Here is a 17856-nt window from a genome sequence, read left to right on the forward strand (position 1 = left end):
ATACTAGACATACACCAAGAAAGAGTAATTCATAATTAAAAGAATAAGAATGAAGCAGACCGCTATCATTATCATCCAAATACATCATCAAGCAGATTCTAAATGAGTACAGCACTCATTGTATTTAGAAATATTTACTGTCTATTATGATCAATTGTATCTGACTATAAAAAAATAAAAGGGCAAACATTTTGAAATGTAGTCTTTTTAAGCAGGCCCTGCTTTGAGTAGACCACTTGCAGTGAAGCAGAGATTTATTGTAATAAATCATTAGTGAAGAGTGGGTGCGTCCATGGTGGCGAGACATGGATGCCAAATTAATTCCTAGGCCTCATGAATTATTCAAGTTACCAATGAAAAATGGTGCATGCTGTGCCTTCTGCATAAAAATTACTGCCATTTAAAATATTCCAGAAAAGTTTATTCCAACCAAATAGGTGGGTCATTTTAGTCTCCAGCTAAATAGTATGATGCAACTGATATTTAAATAATGAATCCAGCAATATACTGTGTAAGGTGAGTACTACTTATTGTGCAACCAATTCATAACAGTGATGCCTACAGTGAGATGTCACAGTCAACTGCTATGAACAGCACCAGCAGAGCAGCTACTTTTGTAGATTTTGTCTGGTAAAATGTGCAGATGTAGCAGAAACATCTTATTTGAGGACACCACGTTGAGCCACAAGGAGAACAGCAAGACAAATTGGGATGGAGTGGAAACAAAAATAAAGGTGAAATACACATCCTTGTAAAACATGCTGTGTTTTAATCTGCACAACTACAATGGCAAGAGGGTTTATTTAATACTAATAATGCGGTGATTCTGCAGTTCTAAACCTTGGCTGAATTTGTTCCTGTGTTTATTTGTTTTAATCTTAGTGATGTTAGTTATTTAATTGTAATGTCAATGACTTCATTGGTGTTAAGTCCTTCTATTATATTTCATTCATTTATTGCATGATTATTATTATATTTGTTAATGCATTTGTGAGGATACAAACATCGCTATTTTGCATAATTGTTTTCCTGGACAGTGCCATGCTGTTTACTGTATTAACAACCAGTGCTGGTCACATTATGGATGTCATGGCCCCGCTGATATAAAACATGGTAACGCATAATGCTCAGTGTCCACTTTTCTAGAAATTGCAAGTACTCACAGGATTTAGTTGCCTTGTAAACTCTGATTTTGAACTTTAGTTTTAACCTTACCCAATGTTCCTTTTGACTAAGAAGTTTGCCTTTTGCTTTTGGTTTTGATATTGCAGTTGTTTTGACCTCCCGTTGTGCCTGTTTGCCTGCTCTTAAGTTATTCTTTTGTCTAAATATTTATTTGGTACATGCACCTTCTAGTCCATTTTCCTTTGTCCTTTATTGAAAATGTCTTTTTATAAGACGCAATCGTTGAAGTTTGTTTCCAGAAGTGTACAGACTCAAAAGATCAAAAGTAGATTTTGACATTTTGAATGAGATTCATAGATTAAAATTTTTAACGTTTACATGTAACTTCTACCACCATCATATGAGAAAGGCCCACTACTCATCATCTTTTTTAAATCTGTGCTATGAGCCAGCTCCATCTACCAAGCCAGAAAATATCCATGTCTGCTCTGCCACTGTAGATACTGGTACTGGTGATAGTGGCCTTAAAAAACAATTAATTTTAGCCATGCTGACTGCTGTGGCTTCATCCCACTCCTTAAATGGCTCATCAGATCCTGCCCAAACCCAACTTTGGACCAATGAAGGCAACTTCATTGTTTCTTTAAAAAAAGCCTTTCTTTCATAAGCATGTGCAACCAGAAAGAGAAGCTCTTTTCAAATCTTCAGACATGCTCTGTTCAACCTATGCAAAATAGACTAAGCTCACTTAGTGATGGCTTTGGACGCTGACATGTTTGGTAATCTGTTCAACTCACGCACAAAAAGCTTCTGTGTTGCATCTGCACAGACCGTGATGTCAGCAGGCGAGTCTACTGTAGAAGAACAATCTGCTTTGCTATGCTCCTGAACAAAACTGGAATGTCAACCTGCATAGACCCAGACATCAGCTGCAAGTTTTGGCAACTATCCAGCCAACCCAATCTAGTGTACCCCAAAAACTGATCTTTATTCTTGAAACTTCTGTGAATGTACTTGAGTCACTAATCCCCTGCATCTTTCATTATTTCATATGCCATAGTTGCGTTATTGATAGCAGATAACTTTTCTTGGCTGGATATTAGTAATTAGTAGAGCTGTGACTGCCAAACTTGTACAAAACAGCAACAGATCTGATGGTTTCATCACAAAAGAAAGTAACGTTCTGAACAGAAATCCTCTTTCAGATATTAGAGTTTAACTAGTAGAAGGTGCCTTACCAAACAATAATCTCCATGGCTATTCAGTTCAATTTTAGCTATTCTTTCAAAGACCTCTTACAATCAGAATGTATGAGGACTGTACACATTCACAAATATCACATGTTCAAACACTCTTAATACAATTCAGGGACTGGTAACCACCAAAGAATATTCCAACAGCCTTGGATACAGTACAGGAAGAGGGACGGGTTTATTTAAAAAAAATAAACTATTATTGTATTTATGATCAGTACCGCAGATGATACAAGGAGGTCCAAGTTTCAAGCATCACTCACAGAAGTTCCCAGCTACTGTAACTAACAGACACACAGCTAAGTACAGCAGCCTAATGAAACACATTACGCAAAATAAAAGCTGCGTTATACAATACATTATAGAAACCAACAGATAAGCATGTTTGTATGATCATTAGTGTCATACGCTGGAAACAAATACAAAAAAGAGCAAGCAGGAAAACCCACAAACCCCCTGAAAGATACCGTGTAAAATGAGAGGGGCTCCCAAAAACCTTATGCCTCTTTCTCTTGAATTGCAACAGGAGGCTGAGAAGCCAGTTGAGGGCCGAGATGTAGCACCAATATTTCTCTTGTACAGCTGTCTGTAACACTGATTTGGAAATATTACATTGATTCCCATAAACGCAGAGAGAATGCCATGTAATTTGAAGTGGTATATTAAATAAAACTCTTTGTAAATACAAAAACTCATAGCTTAAAACCCCTGTATCTTGGGGGATACCTTTAATTAGGCCTTGGTCTTGAAATTACATTACGTACTGTTTATTACAGACTGGAGTTTCTACAGACGGCTACCTGAAAGTTTGCAAATCTGACTATAAACTGCAAAAAATGCATATGCAAAAACTAGACAAAAAAACTCAAATGGGAGTTGTTTTTCTTGTATTTAGCAAAAAAAAATCTGCCAAAGGGGTATGCAAAATTTACCTGAAAAGATTTCTTAAACTAAACTAAATAATTGTAAATGCAGATTTTTGGATAAGTCAATAATTCTTACCTTAAGGAAAACAAGACATAATTTCATGATTTAGGTATTTTTCACTTGGCTTAGAATTCATTTTATGTAGTGTAGTTAAGGTGTCCATTTTTACTATGAAATAGAAATCTAATCAAAACAACAAGTAACAGTTTATATTTACAAATTCTATGTATTGTTTAGAAGGACTGATGCAAAAGTACGTGGGTCTATTAATTCAACAATTAATAGCACATCCATTAGCAGGTATGATAGAAGCCAAACAATGCTTTAATAATCTGTCAAAATTAATGAGAACTTACAAAGCTTGCTTTCTGGGATTATCCAAGGTACCAAGCTTTGATTGTGGTATTAGTTTATTACATGTGTATACTCTTAAAAATAAAGGTGCCTGTCTGGTTCTTCAGAACGATGCCATAGGGGAACTATTGTTGGTTCCCAAAAGATACATGCACATGAAGGTTCCAGAAAGAACCTTTAGCTCCATATAGTAAATACCCCAGAACAGATGGTAACAGATTTGTGAAAAACCAATGGGTTATGATTTTAAAAGGTTTCTCGCGCCACACAATAACACCGGCTAAGTCCAGCTTTTCTTAATCTGTTAGTGTCCTGCTAGGTAGCCTGCCATACTTTACAGATTTCAATTTTTTTCTACATATTAGGAAATTTTTCAAAGCACAAAGAGCCAAATTCATATGCAAAGAACCCTTTCCCAGAATAAAATGGTGCTTTGTCAAGCAATAGTTCTAGGAGGAGTGTGGTATAGCGGGTCCACAGCTCCCAGCAAAGGCCAGTTTTAATAAATAATCACCGCGCTCTCGGCTTAGCAAGGGGGCGTGGTGGTGTGTGGCCGACGCAATTCCTGGGAAGTTTGTGGTGTGGGCGTTTCTCACCTAAGTGCACAGGTGGGAAACGGTCCACATCCGTAATTGTTCCAAAGAGCTGCTGATTGCCTCGACTATCACGTTCCCCTTCATATACAGAAGCGCAAGCTGGCTAGAAGAAGAAAAGAAAGAAAAGAGGAAAAAGAAAGAGAGAAAGAAAGACGGAGGTTGATGGAGAGCACGAAGCAGGGGAGAGTGAGAGAGATCCGGTGCGGGAGAGCGAGCGAGCGAGTGCAGGCGCGCATGCAGCTGTACGAGAAGCCTGGGTGTTGGGCCGACACCCAGGAGTAGGAGTAGTGGTCGCTCCTGCTGAGTGATCGTGTAGCGGGAGTGACCAGTGAAGGACGACTGGCCGCGTAAGGCCGGGAAGGCAGCAGGAGTCGGGAAGCTTGGTGGTGAAGTCCTTGATATGAGCGTCCTGGTCATTGAGGAAACCAAGTCTCGGGTCTGGGATGAGTGTGCGACCGAAACCAGGGATCGGGAGGCCTCCAGACCGTTCGAGCAGAGTGAAGATCAGCTGCAGAGAGAGCGCCTGCTGCGGGGCCCAGATGGGTGAAGCAGGAGAGACGCCAGGTAAAAGAAGCACCGGGCTCTGAATTGTATTTTAAAGGACTGCTTCCTGCTTTGTTTTAACCTCATTTTTAAAGGATTGTTTTTTCTATTGTTTTTAACCTCCACTTTTCATTTCTGGTTTTATTGGATTATTTATTTCATGAAGACTGTTTTTTAAGACACTGCACTTGATTAATTTGAACACCTTGTTTTGTTGATTGTTTTAATAAAAGCACTTTGCACTTTTTCACCATCCCCTTGCTATGTTGTTGCCTCACTGCTTAGCTCATCGGTAGCATTACCGACGGTGACGGGTTCAAGGGCTCCCGAACAGTAGATGGGACCATGGAGTCGAACCTGCATCGTCACAAGGACCCACACCATAGAGTTAAGAACCATAAAATGCTATTAAACAAGCAGCATTTTTAAGAGTGTAGACCAAACTGAGAAGATTTCTAACCTGCATACACTGTAGCATCTCCATCCTGGTAATTAGCTCAATCTTGATTCCCTGCTGTATGTAGTTTATCATTTGGCCATTCATAAACCTTGATGACTGAGCGAGTGACTTTAGTAGTTTGCTTATCTTTACATATGAGCTCATTTTTACTGACTGTGTCAATTACACAAAATATTTGGATTTGACTCTTCAGTTTTGATAAGGAAAGACTAGTTTTGACTTAAAAAGATTTTCGTATTAAAAAAATATAACATTTGAAACTGTCCATTACATTATTGTCACAAAACCACAGAAGACAGAACCCCAACACTGATTACCCCTTGTTGAAAAAAGCAACTGACCTTCAAAAAGAAAAGGAGCATTCATGGAGCAAGGTGGAGAATTTGGAACCCTTCTTTTTTAACTGCAGGTAAATTGTTTTATTCTTGCTTTATAATTATACACTTGTGTGTCATGCAAAATTAAAATGTAGAAATATCTCAATGAATTTAACACATCTTAAAATGCAGTTCACTTTTTAAGATACCTGGAACTTCGTTCCTTTATGCTTTACGGTATCTGCAATGTATTTGGAGATATCTCAAATATATTTCAAGATATCTCAAACACGTTTTTAGATATCTCAAAATAACTGTATGCATTTCAAGATATCTCAAAAGATATCTCAAATTAACCTTACAAGAATTTTAAAATATCCAAAATGCATTTTGAGATATCTCAAAATAATGTCTTGTAAAATGTCCTATTCTTTCAATTGGATGAACAGGACATTGTTTTGAGAGATCTGGAATAGTATTATAGATATTCAGGTATCTTGAAATAAGTTTACATCTTAAAGTGTATTTCAGCTATCTTGAGATAAAATTCAAGATATCCAGAAATATGTTTTAGACATCTAAAATGAAGCAGCGACATAAGAAATGTAAGAAAAAGGAATGCTTGGGGTTGTACTTTTAGTAGAAGAATAGAGCGGTCAACTCACCTATTGGATGGGGTGTCAGTTCTTTATGAGTGGCTCCAGTAGAGTTTCTTGTATTTCCCTTTATTTGTACTTTGTTGTGTTTATTCTTCCCTTTGTTTTTGTTTTAACTTAAAACACCCCTTTGTACTATTTGGTCAACACCTTGGAGTTTCATCTTTTTTCTCCTTCACCTTCATGCTCATCGCCACAATCACCAGACAGCACACAGCAATGATGCAACCATCACTCAAGCCCATCCTATCTGTGCTCATCCTGCACGGTGAAGGTGATACTGATGCACTTTGATAAACTTTAAAGTTACTGTTTTGTTGTTACTTTTTTTAAAATTCAAGTACAAATAGCATTTATATATAGATAATGGGTATCATCATCATATGATATAAGTGTACAATGCATAATACGAATAAGCTTAATGGGAGCTAGTCAAGAGGAGTATTAATTAAAGAAAAGTGACACTTTAGAGTGTATTATTATAACTACAATTAAAGACTTAAGTGGTTATGTTTGTCTTAAATGAATTTGGTGTATTTTAGAAAAAATGTGTATTTTGGAACTTGGGAATGCCTTTTTTTCCCTCTGAAATTAATGAAATGAAATTAATGATGATTATGTTTTCAGTTTCTGAAAGTTGCAGGGTTTTCAGGAATACATTATGCTTGTAAATAGAAAGACAACTGTATTCATGTTTTTAAAAGGAAGGAAAAGCCGGACTTTGTTGGGTAAAGGTACAGCTAAGTCAGTGCAGTTTAAATTTGGTAGTGGTTTAATTAATTCATGTGTGAAAACACTCAAGACAAACAGAAATACATACAGTACTTAATAAATACAAAATCTAAAGTTTTTTATTAAAGAAAAGACTGTTTTTTAACTTTTTGTTATATTTTGGACTTTGAGTTATTTTGCCAGATCCCCTTTATAGGGGCCTGGTAGTCGGGAAGCCCGAAGCTAGTGGTTATGAGACTAGCTGGGTTTGGAGTGAGTCTCCTTGGGGAGGCTGGTTAGGTTATTGCCCTGCCTTTATGGTCTTTTTAGGAAGCCTCACACATATTTCTCCATGATTGTGACTCCACATCATAACAAACCTATGCTAGAATATTAGCATATCATTTGAGACAGACAGACAGATATCTTAACATTGCATTTATATTTTGTAATTTAAATACACATATATTTTAAACCTATTAACAAATGTGCTCCTCCTAAAGTAAATGTCCTACAAAAACAAACTTTGCCCAATCTAGAATTTCCTCAGTTCTGACTGTTGGGACCATTTCTGCTGACACACTTGTGAGGTAAGACATCTCCAAAGGGACACAAAAGATCAGTTTCAATCGCATTTCACAGCTAGCAAATGAAACTTTCAGTTTTCCCTGACTCCTGTATCCCATAAATGGATGTAATCATGAAAGTCACTGCTAATAAAGGCCCCTGGAGTATCATACACAACAGAGCATCCAGTGCTTCACAGCGTGATGTGTGCTTGTTGCTGCTCAGTCAATAGAGGCTCAAGATGTCCATTATATTTTAACGGCACATAAAATAAATCATCTTTCAATGTGACAGCTGCTTATAAATGAAAAAAATGTACACTCTTTTCATGGACATGTGGTCTAAATGCCTGACAAAGCTCGTACATTCAGTAAGTATGCAGTGCGTACTTGTGGCTAATGCATTGCTCCAGAGTGGTGCTATATGGAATTTAATTGGATCGTAGTTCCCTCCAATCCATTTATCCCAGGTTAGACTGCCCATGCCCTTAGTATTCAATGCTTCAGTAATATCAGAAATGTCACATACAACTTATATTTTTACCACTATAGTACATTTTACTTTTATTTTGATAACTTCTTCTTTGTTGGCAAGTGCTTCAAATAGGGCTTAGCATAAGGCCACTGCCTGAGATTGTGTTTTGGTAGATACAAACCAAATAATGGCTAACCTGCAAAAAGTATTATCAGCTGGTGATTTTGTTTAGCTGGTGACATATACCCCAAATTCCCCTGGCTCTGTTTACAAGGACTTCAATTATTTCTGCAAATTTAAAAAAAAAACTCTAAAAGGAGGAGGTCTTGAAGGCTGCAAGGTGCAATACTTTTCTTTCAGCAAATGGAGATGAAGATCATCTCCGCAGACCAGAAACACTGGGGTGTAGAAATACTCAATGGCTCTGCTTGTTGACATGAACTCTGGCTGGCCCCTCCTGAGATTTGATGTATAAAAATCATCACAGATGCATTATGGTGGCAGGCTTAAATCTTTATAAACCTCTCTCAGAGGAAGGGCCACTTGCTTTCAAAAGCATAATTGTAGCATCCTTTGAAATACTGGCCAGCAGTCAACTGATGTGACAGGTTGAGAGACAAATTACATACAATGTGCAGAATTTTGAGAGTGCCTGTCACATTCTGGCTTCAACGTGATCTTCTCTGAAAGGGTATATGCCTGAGCTGGCTGCTGATGCGGGATTTCAATTGAATATTTCAATTACCATATTAAAGTAAGGAATCACAAATTAGCACACCTGTACTTTGGAGATATGTGCATCAGATCTGTAACAGAGAAAATAGAGACAAAACTCTAATGCAACGTCCATGAAAAGACTACAGGGGGAAAGCACTGTCACACCTTAAAGATGAATGTACTGAGAAATTTATAGCTTTCTACACCCTCTTTAAGAATTTGAGGTCATAATTATGTACTAAGTAACTGCACTTTCAAGTTTGCATGTCTTAATCCGTTTCTTAAAGCACTGATTTTTAAAATTAAGTCTACTTTAACTTGCTTTACTGAAACTCAGCAGAGCAGTGATGGTACCTACATACCACAGGATTAGACAGTGGTGCCGTGTTTGCCATTGTTATCTCACAGTTTCAGTCTGTGTGGTGTTGCATGTTTTCTGTGTGAGATTTCTCAAAGTTGCCTAATTTTCTTTCATGTCTCAAAGATGAATCAGTCAGGTCAACTCTGAATTGACAAGAATGTGTCCATCAAGGTTCAATTTCTGCCTTGTACCTGATTAAACTGAGAAAGGCTCCAACATCCTGTGAGTCCAAATGGAATGAATTGATAGATGTACAGAGACACAGCACAACAGTTTCTGGGGTGTGAGGGCCAGAGCCTATCCCAGCAGCACTGGTTGTAAAGCAGGAAGCAGGACTGGCCAGGGTACTAGAATATCGCAAGGATATGGTTTATGAACTAATATAAAAGTCTGCATACGTTCTTTCACAACTTTTAGTCACTTTTACAGAGTTTACGATGCATAATCAACAAACTTGTATATTACAGGTAAAACTGGTGTAATTGGCCTTTAAAGACATTTGTCACTAATAAGTTACACATTTTATGAATGATTTCTCAACATAAATAGTGTTTTACTGAATGCTAAAATACTTTACAAACGATTAATTAAATCCAATTGCTTGAAACATGATCTAATACTGTGTATGAATTAAAGTATATTGACATTTATAATTACAGGGCAAATTCCGTCACAACGAAGTGTCAGGGACCTAAAAAATATTTCATTGTAATGAAAATTTCGTAGTAATGAAAGTCTGTATTTGTTGCTATAGTGCTTTCTTTAACTTGCATCCAGACATTTGTAATCATTTCAATAGCTTCTTTCATGTTAATTTTCATCTCCTCCTGTCTACAAGTGAGGCCAGGTTTATACTTCACATGATGCAACGCACGCTACAGCAGACGCTCCAGCTACGCAACCGTTTTACTGTTTACACTTGCACGCATACTTTACGTAAATCTGGAAGAGTCCACCAGTTGGCAGTGCGAGATATTATCACGGTGAGAACAGGTTTGGCTTCGCTGTGTTGTGAATTGCTTGAAACACCCATTAAATTCTGATGACACCTTACTGTAATATCTCTGAAAAGAATGTTTAATGATTAAGTCCATCAATCCAGGGATGTGTCCATTCCAGCAAGCATTGGACATGAGGCAGAAATAATCCCTAGATGGGTATTCAGCTCATTGCAAGGTGAACACAAGCACTCACATACACTAGTATCATTTTAGTGTCACCAAATCTGCATATCTTTTGAAGGAAACCAGAGCACACTGTAGAAACCCAGCAGGAAAACATGCAAACTCCAGGCAGAGAACACCAGTGACGTGACTCCCTGCGAGACAGCAGTGCTACCGCTCTGCCACCGTGTCACCCCCACATGTGTAATTATTAACAGTATTCATTATTTAACACTAGAATTACCAGAGCCTACGAAAAAACTCGTAGATCCGGCCCACCTTAAATCGCTTCCTAAAACCTTTCTCACCTCTCCGCCAGCGTCTTTTGTCATCTAAATGTTCTGATAAAGACAAGCTGCCAGCAGCCGGCTATTCCATCCCCCCAACGACTTAGAACGTAAACAGGCTTTTCCCAGCTCTTGCCTTGATTGATTACCTGGGAGTGAAGTGGAGTTTTAGAGTAGAAATAATAAGATTGTTATTTGAAACACACGCATTTCATATGTGTTGCATTTCTACAGTAATCTGTGTAAACACATTGTTAAAACAGAAGCGTGTTATATATTCTAGTAGCAATTGACAAAATGTAGGCATAAACTATATAATGTATGAAGTCTGAAGTCCAAATATCAAAGAAACACTTTCACAAAAGGTACAAAAAAAAGCCACCGCCAAAAAAACCCGCCTTAGTGTGAGACATTGATATGACTTAATTATCACTGCTTCCGTGGCGCAACAGTATCAGTCGCTGACTGGTTTTTTACTTAGAGTCAGAACAGGAGCTTTTTCAGCTTATTCAGCTTCTGATCTGACTCAAACAGCGCCAGTATAACTTCACACCCAACCTGACGCTGTTCGTTTTCAAATAATATTGCATTACTTCGACGATGTTTTCTGATTGGTACTATTCGCGTCATAAAATGATTTCTTCAAAACGTCACATATATTTGTCTCTTTCTTTTTTTAAAATGTGCGTTGTAGCACTCAGCAACTGGCCACCTGCATGTTCTTGCGCACACTAAACAAGACAGCGCTATATGCAATCATCAGATTCAAATGTTAAGTTATATAGCACAGAATGGAAATCAGCAGTTCTTAGCATTCCACCATGCAAGCTGTCATATCAACCGCCTACTGTAACTTGCTTTCCTTTTTCTTCGGTTATAGTCTTGAATAAAAGTGCACTTGTTTTGTTATACTTTTACATCAACATATGTTCCTGTGTTTGAGCTACATGGGCATGCTCAAAAAATACACGTATAATGCCACGAAAAGTGCATGCAGACACTTCAGTTCGCAAGCATTGGTATGACAATGCAGTCACAAGTACACTGCAGGGCTTTAGCGCGTCTTTATGTGAAAACAGCAGTGTCAGATGGGGAGTGTCTGATGATTGCATATAGCGCTGAAGTTACTGCTCTTTACTATGCTTTCCTCTGCATGTCCTGGAGTACAAAAGAAACAGCATACAGCAACACGTGGGGACTGGCAATACTGGGGGAAAAAAACACGCGGTCGTATGTATTGTGATACACTGCAGAACTATAGCGCGTCTTTATGTAAAAACAGCAGTGTCAGGTGGGGGGCGGTAGGGATGGATCCTGAACGCGACTGAGACAATGAAAAGTGAATTTTAAAAAAATAAAGCTAACCTTTACAAATATCATAAATTACACCAGCTGTTACAGACTGAAATCAAATGTATCTTTTTATTCTAAAATAGTGAAAATAAGAACACTTCTCAAATAGGAGTTGTGCAGGATCGAACTCATGACCTTCTGCTTCCCAGTCAGCGACTGATACTGTTGCGCCACGGAAGCAGTGATAGTTAATTCATATCAATGTCTCACACTAAGGCGGGATTTTTTGGCGGTGGCTTTTTTTTGTACCTTTTGTGAAAGTGTGTCTTTGATATTTGGACTTCAGGCTTCATACATTATATAGTTTATGCCTACATTTTGTCAATTGCTACTAGAATATATAACACGTTTCTGTTTTAACAATGTGTTTACACAGATTACTGTAGAAATGCAACACATATGAAATGCGTGTGTTTCAAATAACAATCTTATTATTTCTACTCTAAAACTCCACTTCACTCCCAGGTAATCAATCAAGGCAAGAGCTGGGAAAAGCCTGTTTACGTTCTAAGTCGTTGGGGGGATGGAATAGCCGGCTGCTGGCAGCATGTCTTTATCAGTACATTTAGATGACAAAAGACGCTGGCGGAGAGGTGAGAAAGGTTTTAAGAAGCGATTTAAGGTGGGCCGGATCTACGAGTTTTTTCGTAGGCTCTGGTAATTCTAGTGTTAAACAAAACTGACGATTTATCTGTAAAATGTAACATACATAGTTTAATGCATTTCATCATGAAAGTGATAAGTATAAATCTAAGGATTGTAAATGTCCAGAGAGTTGGAATATCATACATTTAATGTGTTCTGTGCGGTGATTGCTGCTGTCAGGTCAGGAGGAAGCCCCAGAAAAAAAAGACGGCACAAAAGATGGTATGCGAGACTTTTAAAATGTATTGTGTCATTACGATCGGGAATATGCAATGCTTGAATATAAAAGCACCATGAATGCATCTCTATGTTGGCATTTTGCTTCACCACATCGAACCATTTATCAAACATCGAATCGCGCACATCAACCCTGTAGGATCCGCATAGCTGCTTTCTGTCACATGTAGATAAAGAGAGACTCTGACATCACATTCCAACTTTTATCACACTGTGCCCCCCGACTTTTTGCTGGTACTGAAACTCGTGCATGCGCCATGTTAGTTTCTGAGGGCCTGCTTAGAGGATGTGTTAAATGAATGCTGGGAACACGTGGCAGCCATGATAAACGAGCCCTTATGCGGATGAGAATTTTTCTCAGCATTTCCTTTGTGATAATACATTTTCAGGGTGCGAATGATGCCCAAATCCAATGTCTGAAGCACTGCCATTTAAATTAGGTGGGAGAAACTCAATGCGAACATTATCTAAATGTAGAAGCATGCTATAAGCAGCACAGTTATCGATCAGAAGCAGAATCTTCCTTTTCTTCTTCTTCATATTGTGAGGCTTCTGAACTCTTTTCGGAGGGCAGTAGAAGCAAATCCAAGCCGATCACAGTCGCGGTATTGTCGATAGGTCATGCAAGGTACATTATAAATTCAGGGAACAGGATTACTTGGCCACTAACCTGGCCACAATCCTGCCTGACTGCTGTGTCTGTGTATCGGAGAGTGGTAGATACAATAAATAACTGCTGTTCCTGTTTCAAGCTGAATAAAGTTCCATCCATCCATCTATTTTCCAACCCGCTGAATCCGAACACAGGGTCACGGGGGTCTGCTGGAGTCAATCCCAGCCAACACAGGGTACAAGGCTGAATAAAGTTGGTTTTGCTAAAGTACTGAGACTCAGCCTCATGTTTTGAAGTGCAAGACAGTGCAGTTTCCTAAAATGTCTTGAGTCATCCAAGCTCGCTGGTTTGCTTTATACTCGCAGGGAAGGAATGCTTAAAACACTGAGGACTGGTCGACTTGCCAATGATGAGCGGAGTAATAACTGCTTTTTCGATGTCTTCAAATGCAGCAGTTTGCATACGTTTGCACTGAGGCCCAAGGTTTGCAACCCAAGATTTTTCTTCTATTTTTGCTCGGTCTTTCAAGAAAGTTAACAATGTTGACGGCGAAATTCTGAATTCACTGGCAACGTCTTTTTTTCTTTTTTCCAGAATCGAGAGCCGCAAAAATGTCAAGTTTTTTTCTTTCTAATGTGAACTGTTGTCATTTTTTCATATCTGCCATTTCTATAGGAGGGTGACAATTAGTTAAACTCCAATGGATGTTTTTCAAAAGTTGAAGAGCAATAAGCAAAAGGTATCTCTGAAAACCACAGAAAACAAACACAGCAAATAAACAGTATGAGAAAAGTTCAAAGAAAAAGAAAAATTTACAATGTTTCTGTTTGAGGATCGTTGTGCACAACTGAGCTGCAACCACAGAACTAACTGCTCTGTTGATGGTTCATTCTCTTGGCTGCTCTGTGGATGATTCATTCAGATATTTCAAGGTCATTTGGGCACTTTGTTGTAATGAAAGTAATGAAAATTTCATTGTAGAGATATTCGCTGTAACGGAATTTGACTGTATTTAAATGTACATGAACTAAAAATCCATTACACACTATGCAATGTTTGCTCTGACTCTTTATTGAAAGGGATGCTCAAATATATAATGGAAAAGCATTCTTTAAAAGTACTTTTACGTAAAATCTTTATATTATATATATATATATATATATATATATATATATATATATATATATATACATATACATATACAGGGTGGTCCAGATCTAATTAGATGGAGATGGATGATTCAGTATTTTCTTAGATAATGACAATGTCAGAGGGCATCGTAATCATCTGATGTCAACTGAGACAGACCAGGCAACAACATCCCATTGTTTGGTTGATTTTTTGTGACAACAGAATAGATATTTTTATACCACTGTCTCTAATTTATCAATTACGAAATGCAACAAATACTCTTTACTAGCAGTTAACAGGAACCACCCACCTCCAACAGACCTGTAATGTGTATGTATATATAGATTTTATATGAAAGTACTTTTAAAGGATGCTTTTCCATAATACATTTGAGCATCACTTTTATAATAACTTTCAGTAATGAGTCATGAGGAAACAGTGTATAGTGTGTAACAGATTATTAGTTCATGTACAATTAAATTGAAGATGAGTTCCTGAAATGACCGAAGTTCTAATTAAGATCTGATATTATCCCAACAAGTAAGTATAACTCCATTTATTTTTATGGCTTTATGTATCAGGACATAAGTAACAATTTTTACCAAGTCCTAATCTAAAATATGACAAAGGACACATAGCAGAACAGACTTTATAAACTGAACAAAAAAAACCAGATAAAATGCAGGAAAAATTTAAGTACACGTACGTTCACATTCAGTAGCTTGAAGGAGCATCTCAAGCAGCAATAACATGAGGAAGCTGTTTCTGTAAACGAGTTTCTCACACTGCTCCACTCCTCCTTTCAGCATGGCTTCAGTTTATTCAGTATATTGGTTTATGCACAGCTCTTAAGATCCTGCTGCAGCATCTCAATAAGTTAAGGGTGGGGCATTGACTTGGCCATTCCAAAATCTTAATCCTTTTCTTTTTAAACCATTGACTTGTATATTTGCTTATTTACATAGGTTCATCATCCTGTCACAGTATGTGTTATGTGTTAAGTATTGTTATATCTGCTTATCTGCATTTTTTTGCCATTTGAAATTCTCTTATGTATGTAGGCCTTCATTACATTCCTCGTGTTTTAATGGTGGTTCCCCAAGAGGTGGGGCCACCGGTTCATCACCTTAAGGGACTGTCCTTAGCCTGATAAAGGCGGGATTAACCAACAGTCGCTCACAGTTCATTCAAATGCGATTGGGTGTGGGGAGTTCTTGAATTTGTGATTTTTTTTTTCTTGTGCTTTCTGCATTAGTGGATTTTTGACCTCTTTGTTCTGTTTTTTGACTTTGCCATTGGATTATTGTATTGGGACTTGGTTTGCTATTGGATTGCCTTTATTGTTTTGGCAATTAATTTTGCCTTTGTGCTCCTTGGAGCTGATTTTTCTGCTACACAACATTGTTGTATTAATACATCTTTTTATTTGTAAAGCTTCGATGTGGCCCCCTGTGTTACTAGCCAGATTATTTTTGCAGTGTTTCCCTCTCTAGTGGTCATTTTTGGAACTGTTTGGCACTTAGGTGCATTGGGATTCTCAGACACATAAGAGTCGCCCCTACCATTGTCTTGTATCATCTTTGTTGCTAGGGGAAAAAATATTCTTTCTGAAAAAAATATGTTCCTTGTTGCTTTGGGCGGATGTATCTGCTCCATCAGAGAACCAAATGTCAAATTTTGAGGACTTTTCACGCCTTGTATGATTTGAGATTTCATGATTAGTGTTTGGACAGGGCCGTGAATGCTCAAGACATTTTATTCAGTCCTGAGAGACACATTCCTGGTGCGTAAAGACCCATAAATCGCCAACAAGAAGCTTGTGAGCTTTATGGCTCATCACACACTGAAGATGTAAAAAGGAAAAAAAAATTCTTAGTGAAACAGTTGTACAGCCTTTATAATTTGCAATTACCACAGCAAGGACCTACAGAGAGGCACTTAAGTTGCCTTGAGCTTCTGCATACTGTTCAAGGGCACTGATAGTGAAAAGACAGCATTTAGAAAACAGTAATAACTATTTTCAGGTTGTTAAGATTTTGAGAAAGAGCTGTCATGGTGACAGGGAGTCACCAGTAATTATATGCATTTTTTACCACCTTCCTTGTTTAACAAATGGAAAAGAAAATATTCTAAAGTCGCTTGTCAGAATATATGCAATTACTACCACTTTTTTGTCATGCTAAGCAGTCAGTGTGTTTATGGTGCTGCTAGAGTACATAGGTTTTCAGGATAATAACAAATATATGAGACAAAGCAAAAATGTACTGAGGTACATAAATAATTTTGAATTTATTCTTTTAAACTGCTTACTGTGGACTGTGTTATCCATCTGTATCCCAGCAGCATTAAGCATAAGGTGGGAAACATTTCCTGGATTGGGTGCCAAACCAGCACAGCACCAGTTTACAGTTGCTAATAAACCTAATATGCATATCTGTGGGATGTGGGAGGAAAATTGCAGTACACAATTGAATAAAATCATTTAAAGTTTCTGCAGTTTTAGAACATAGTGTACTTTTAAATTTCAAAGTGTTAATACAACATAACTGGTAAATTGCCTCACTGAATGTAAGCCAATGTGTTCAGTATCAAACAGTGACACCACCCAGTCACTGTTGCGTGAGTCGAAATTAATATACACAGTTCAACTTAGCAGAGTTTACTTTGGGCAGTAACACAAAGACATCCTGTATCTAGGCACTATTATGCACTATGGCTAAAGTAATTTATAATTTGACACTTATTTCTACAGTATTGTTAAAACTATTATTATCATCAGTAAAAAGTATAATTACAATGTTGAGCATACAGTAGCAGCTCTTAAATAAATTAACTAGGCGGAGTGAGAAAAGTACCTATTAGCACTGATGATGTACAGTAATCCCTCCTCCATCGCAGGGGTTGCGTTCCAGAGCCACCCGTGAAATAAGAAAATCCGCGAAGTAGAAACCATATGTTTATATGGTTATTTTTATATTGTCATGCTTGGGTCACAGATTTGCGCAGAAACACAGGAGGTTGTAGAGAGACAGGAACGTTATTCAAACACTGCAAACAAACATTTGTCTCTTTTTCAAAAGTTTAAACTGTGCTCCATGACAAGACAGAGATGACAGTTCTGTCTCACAATTAAAAGAATGCAAACATATCTTCCTCTTCAAAGGAGTGCGTGTCAGGGGCACAGAATGTCACATAGATAGAGAAAACAATCTCTAGCAAACAAATCAATAGGGCTGTTTGGCTTTTAAGTATGCGAAGCACTGCGGCACAAAGCTGTTGAAGGCGGCAGCTCACACCCCCTCCGTCAGGAGCAGGGGGAGAGAGAGAGAGATAGAGAGAGACAGAGTTTGTTTTTCAGTCAAAAAT

At 37.9% G+C, this 17856-nt stretch overlaps 1 protein-coding gene and 1 long non-coding RNA gene across 2 annotated transcripts in view; one reads left to right on the forward strand and one right to left on the reverse strand.

Annotated features, from left to right (window-relative positions):
- The window catches only part of lrmda (leucine rich melanocyte differentiation associated), a 1173034-nt gene that overhangs the window by 261745 nt on the left and 893433 nt on the right, over positions 1–17856 (reverse strand). The gene's annotated exons all lie outside the window — the stretch shown is intronic.
- The window catches only part of LOC127526832 (uncharacterized), a 449386-nt gene that overhangs the window by 127035 nt on the left and 304495 nt on the right, over positions 1–17856 (forward strand). The window lies entirely within an intron of this gene.

Source organism: Erpetoichthys calabaricus, chromosome 2 (assembly GCF_900747795.2).
Source record: "Erpetoichthys calabaricus chromosome 2, fErpCal1.3, whole genome shotgun sequence".
Lineage (NCBI taxonomy): Eukaryota > Metazoa > Chordata > Cladistia > Polypteriformes > Polypteridae > Erpetoichthys > Erpetoichthys calabaricus.